Genomic DNA, 6,614 nt, shown 5'->3' with positions numbered 1-6,614 from the left:
TTAAATGTTATACTATATGTATGAAATTATATTTTATTATTTTAAATATTATAATAATGATTGTGTGTATATTTCTAGTTCTTATCAATATGTATTAGATAGTTCTAATTTTAAATTTTGAATATATCTAAACCAATTTGGATTGGTCAAGTGATCAACTTAGTCGTCCGCTTAAGTAAGTATTGAGGGTTCGAATTTCGTCTCGTATGTATAGCAACTCGTTGCCGGCCAATTGTAGATTCTTAAATGGAATTCAAATTCATAACGGATTAGTCCTTAACTTGTTGAGTATCGTGGGAAGCAAAAAAAATCTATACCTAAATTTTATTATATTTTTGCCCCCATTACTAAATTTTTCTGGCTCCGTCACTGTTCACTGCTCATGTCATCATCGCTGCTCATCTCGTTACCATCACTGTTGAGTTCATTGCCACCTTTCTCCTGCCGAGTTCCTTTTCTCTAGGTAAATTTCCCTCTCTCTCTCTTTCTCTCTCTTTCATTGTGAGTCTGTTAAGTTCTTCTCTTCTTCTTCTACAGATTCATCACTTTGTCGCCGTTGCTATGAGCCCCGACGTTGCCGTTGCATTTTCATCTGAGTCTGTCACCGAATAAAATAGAATTTTCATTAAAGTTAAAAATAGACATGCATGAGATCATTTTCGCATGTAATTTCTGAATTTTCTCATCCAAATTTGATCTATGTGGTTGAGTATTTTAGTATGGGATCATCGTGGTTTTGTTGCGACACTAATGTGATAAAAGTTTCGGTAATTTTATAACTAATATATGAGATAGATCAGATTATTAAAGTAATAACAGAAATAACGTTCAGATTTGCGCGTAAAATTTATAAGAGGTGATTATTTCAGAAAAATTTATATTTATAACCCAAGTAGAGGATTGATAGAAAATTATTATTTCTTAATATATTTATGGACAATACATATATTAATTATAATCGCAAATTAAGTAATTTCTCATTAAATGACTTATATAACGGTGATCTCATTTATTGTCATAAATGTTGAATTAAATAAGTCATTATTATTTTTTATTTGGATAAATGAGATTATAATCATAGATACTATTTTTATTTGATTTTTAGGGTTTAATGAGTGTCACACTCAAATATAAATAATAACTTCAGGATTTTGGTCTCCAACACATCAAACTCGCCTTCATAGCTCTTTTCCCACATAAAATTGTGATTCATCCCTATCAGAAATACAGAAAGTTTTGGTTGACGAAGATCAAAGAATCACAAGAGGCAAGCTCTTTGATCTCAATCATACTCTCGAATGAAGAGACGCTTTCGCGCTCTTAGTTATAGTTTTTAATGATTTAACATGATTGATCTTGACTTTGAGAAATCCTAAAATTTTCAGCTAAAATAGAAATTTTATTCAATCAAATTATAATAAATAATTTTATTGAATTAAATTATATTAATGTAATCATTGGATGACAAAGAATGCTAGAAAAATAAATAATATTTTAAGAGTATAGAAATATTAAATTGTCATTTTAATTTATTTTTTTAATCAACAATAATAAATATCTTAAATTAATTAAATTTTTTCAAAAATTATACATCTAAAATCATTTTATTTTTTCAAAAATCTTTTGAAAATACAATGGTTCAATGAGGTTGACTATTGAGAATTGAATATAACATTTTTAAATTCGTATTTTCAACAAAAAGATGTTCTTAGTTCTATCCATCCTAAATAATTCTATATTCACTATTACTTATCCATCTAAATAATTCTAACATCGATAGAATATTATTTTTAGATGCAAAAAATTGAAAATATATTTATTCTATTTCAAAAATTAATATTCATATTTAACTTAGAATTTCAACAAATATGACAAAAAAATATTATATTTTTTAGTTAAAAAATTAAAGTAAAATATCTATAAATATATTTTTGTGCTTTAGCTTTAGATTTTTAAAAAAAAATTTGGCAAGTTAATGGAATCAAATTATATTTCTATAACATATATAAGAATGTATATTACACAAATAAAAAAAATTAGGTATAGTAAGAACAAATACATAAATTAAAATAAAATTTAAAAAAATAAGAATCAATAAAATATTGAAGAAAAGATATATAAATAGAAGAGAAACAAAATTATTAGTCGGAAGAAAAATAATTTAATAAATTTTATGTGTATATAAAAGAAGAATAAAAAGAAGATATACAGTCCCTTATTTAATTTAGCATGATTTATGGGAATAAATACATAGAATAAGAAAATAAAAAAATAATAAAGAAAAGCTAAATATCTGAATTAATATCAAAAAATAAAAAATAATAAAATAATGATAATTTATCATAATCTTAATCTCTTAATATAATTAATTAATAACAATATAATTAGTCTACCATAATCTTAATTTAATCTTTTAATATAATTAATTTTAATTAAATAATCAAATAAATTGAATATAAATATGTCTAATCTAATCATATAAAGAAATAATAAATTTTCTACAATTAGACATATTATATATATATATATATTGGCTCATAAAAAGACTTTTCAAAGGTTTTGGGTCTTTTACTGAACAAAGTAAATGTCACAATAATTATATTACTAATTGAGAAAATAATAATTTAATCAATTTAAATTTTTATTGAAAATAGACAATTAAATATCATCAATGAATAAAAATAAATAGAATATAATATATTAAAAATTAATTTTGGTAGTATAAATAATAAAATTAAATTATTATATACAATCTTTACTTTTTACCTTATTATGATTGAAGTTAACATTAATGGTAAAAAAACTAATTTTAAATAGTCCTAATTTATATTTTACAACATAATTAAAGCACAATTCATAATTTTTTATTTTGTGATTAATCAACATTTTTTAAATTTTTTGGTTAAGTCTTCTATATTTTATGATTGATAAATTTTTTCTATAAAATACAAATTTATGATGAATTATTACAATTATAATTAATTAAAAAAATCAAGAAAAAATTATAAAAAATAAATAAAAGATAAAAAATAGAGTAAATATTTATTTTGAAACTAAAAATTTGTTAATTGTGCTAGAAATTCTAAAAATTTGTATCTTATTATATAATCAATTTTGTTACTCGCTTTAACTTTATTATTCATTTATTGTATCAGAAAAAGTATATAATATCACACTTATTTTAAAAAAGATGAAACTCTTCAAATATACGGTGTAATATATAATTTAAAAACAATAAAATAAAAATATCTAGAATTTTATAATAGAATTTGAAATTTTCAATGACGATAATACAAAGTGTTTAAATCGACCAAATGGATTCAATTATTATCCTTTACACATCTTATTTAAATTTGAATTTTAAAATTTAATTTGTATCTTTTTTTCCTAATATAAATTATTTTTGACAAAAAATAGAGAAAAAATTTATTAGACCAAAAAATATCCTATTAAAAAATTATTATAAGGAGATTTATAATTAGAAAAGAATAGAATAAAAGTATTAATAATAATTAAGAAAAAGAAACGAAGCTTGTATTAAAGAATGTTAAAAAAGAAATAATAAAGTTCATATTCATAATAATAATGCTGAGAAATGATGTTGCTGCTTTAGGCTTCTAACCTTCGTTTTTGGCCATTTTTTTTTTTTGCTTTTTTTAATTATTAAGTCATAAAAAAAATAAAGAACAATTCAAGAAAACGAAAACAGCAAGATCGAAAACAGTAAGATCAATGTAACTATACAAATCAAAATACATAGGAGAAAAATAAACTATTATAGGATAGAATTAACATGAGTATATTTCATCATTAAATAAACAAAGTTAACGCACAACAAAATTACATGTAAAGAGAAAAAAAAAGAAAAAAGAGTTAAAATATCTAAAGTGGTAAAAAGATTATTTTATAGAAGACTATAAAGTAATGAACTTCTAACTAAATTAAATTGTATTTATTATTATTAAAAAGGGTAAGAGAGAGCAGTAGAGAAAATGTTTGTGTGTATTCAAGTTGTGTAGAATGATACAATATATAAGGATATTTATAGGTGCTAAGAGAATTGAAATAATAAAGACGTAATATCCTATAATAAATATTCAGATATGTTAAATAATGCTAATTGATCTAATTGATCCTAACTATACTCTAACAATTATATTCAATTAATTGATATACATAATAATAATATTAAATTGTGTGATACTTAAATATCTAATCAAATCAATTAGTTGATATAATTAATCCACCGTAATGAATTGTATTTTATGAGTTAAAAGAAATAAATTATGAAACATTCTAAGAAGCATGCCACGTCAACTTTATCATTAAGTTCGAAAATTCGATTTTTATATAATAGATTATATTAGATTAGATTAGATAGAATAGATAGATATCTCATTATTTGTTATTTTAACTTATCTATTATATATTTTTGTTTTATATTTACCACTCAATATATTGAAATACAATTTATATCTAGATAGGAATTACATAGATATTTAATTAAAAGAGCATTTAATTTTTTAAAAAATATAATAGCATGTTTAATTTCTTTAATTTTTTTACAGTTTTTTTGTGTTTTTTAAATAAAAGACAAGCCTATAGCAAAAATAGGAAGAGATGATAGTATTTATTGGAGAGAAAAAATAAATATAATTAAAATCTGTACATTCAAAATATGTTTAAACTTTGAAAAATGAGATGAGACATGAGAACACACAGACACTTGATTTTAATGAATCTGTTTACACTATTCAATTCAGTGTTCTTTAACTTTCTATTTTCTTCTTTTCTATTTCATATGAATTTATCAGTGCCAAACATGCATCACATAGAGTGTTTTTTAACTCCATCCTAATCCATATATTGTCTTTGCTAAACAAAATATAAAAGAAAAAAAGACAATAAATAAATTAAGGTTATTATTATTTAAAGAGAAAATGATAGATTAGTATTTTTGTATTTTAAATTAATTAAGATCTAAATAAAAGATAACGTTAATGTAAAAAAATTAAATTAAAATTAACTCAAACATTGATATTTAAATTATAAAAAAAATTGATTTTCATATTTTATAAAATATCATAATGGCAGTAATTGTAAACATGACGCTAATTAAAATTAAATAAAGTAACACAGATAAAATAAATAAAAAATAGAAAATAACTTAATCTTGTATAAAATTTACCTATAAAATTCTGCACCGAAAAATAAATTGAATTTTAGTATATTAATAATATAAAATATTTTATATAATCATTCAATTCAATTAGATTTATCTATTTAGATCATTATTAAAAAATAAATTTAAGATACCGACATACAATTACTTTAAATTAAGCAACAATTATCAATACTATATAAGGGACACAGTATTCCACTAAAAGTAATTTTCATAAGAAATATTTTTTCAATTTTCTATACTAAAAAAGTAAAATTAATTAAGTAATATATTATAATAAATTATATTGATATTTAAATATTTAATCAAATTAATTAACTGATATAATTAAGTCATGGTAATAAATTGTATTGAATGAGTTAAAATAATTAAATCAGGAAACACTCTCCACTCTCCAGAATATGAACGTCAGCTCTACATTAAGTGTAGAAATCCAATTTTTATATAATAGAATACGAGAATGCTAGGGGAACAATGACTTTGTTGAACAATATGAACAACGAGCCCTAGAAATTAGCCCAATTAGATTACTAACATAGGTATACCCGTAAACACCCCTCTTCAGTAAATCATAGTTTTAATTATCTTAATTACCACCATCATAATCATTGCATCTACTCCTCCCTTCTTTGACCCAGCAGTCAAAACCTTTTCCCTTCCCTACTTTTCAAACAACGTTCAGTAAACATTAACCATCCCTCACCGCCATTTGAAACGGAAATGACAACGGAGGATCTTCCACATTAGCCGCTTCTTTTCTGCAGCAACCTGGCGTCCATCCTGCCACTCGCCGAACGGAGCATCTCCCGGCCCCTCCATTGTGAAGACGAGCAGCAGCAGGCGAACCCTCCTGTTGTCGTCGCGTGGAAGTTGGAGTCATCCTCGGATACAACAAGAGAAGTCGTGGGATGTATTTCCCATCCCAGATTGAAGGTCAGTAACATAATAACCGTTTATTCAAGGTTTAGATGTTCATAGGAACTTTTATGTTCTGTTTGCATAGAAGAGTTTTGCTGATTGCAGAAATTTATGGGCCTGTTTGATTTCTCCAAGTGTTTGTGAACATAAGGAAGTTGAAAGGAACAATGAACTGTACATGTTTCTAAGCATCCGGTTTTTCGCGTCTTGTTTTTTAATGATTTACTGTATTTGGGTTTGTGTTGCCTCTGGGTATTAGTAAGTCGGCAATTTGTGTGAAGCACGTGTCATTTTTATTCATTAACGGATGGTTGAATTTGCAAGTTAATTGGTCCTTTTGATTTAATTAATACTTGGGCCACAAAAAATTATACTAGATGAATGTTTAAAGTTGGGCGTTGTGACATGATATAAAGCATTTAAGAAGCAATTTCTATTAATACTAATATCTAAAGCCTATAAAGCTGATTATATTATGACTTGTGTTGGTGACTTTCGTAATAAGAAGTTCAAT

This window comes from Arachis duranensis, chromosome 3, assembly GCF_000817695.3.
Source record: "Arachis duranensis cultivar V14167 chromosome 3, aradu.V14167.gnm2.J7QH, whole genome shotgun sequence".
NCBI classification, from domain to species: Eukaryota; Viridiplantae; Streptophyta; class Magnoliopsida; order Fabales; family Fabaceae; genus Arachis; species Arachis duranensis.
This window is presented reverse-complemented; position numbering follows the sequence as displayed.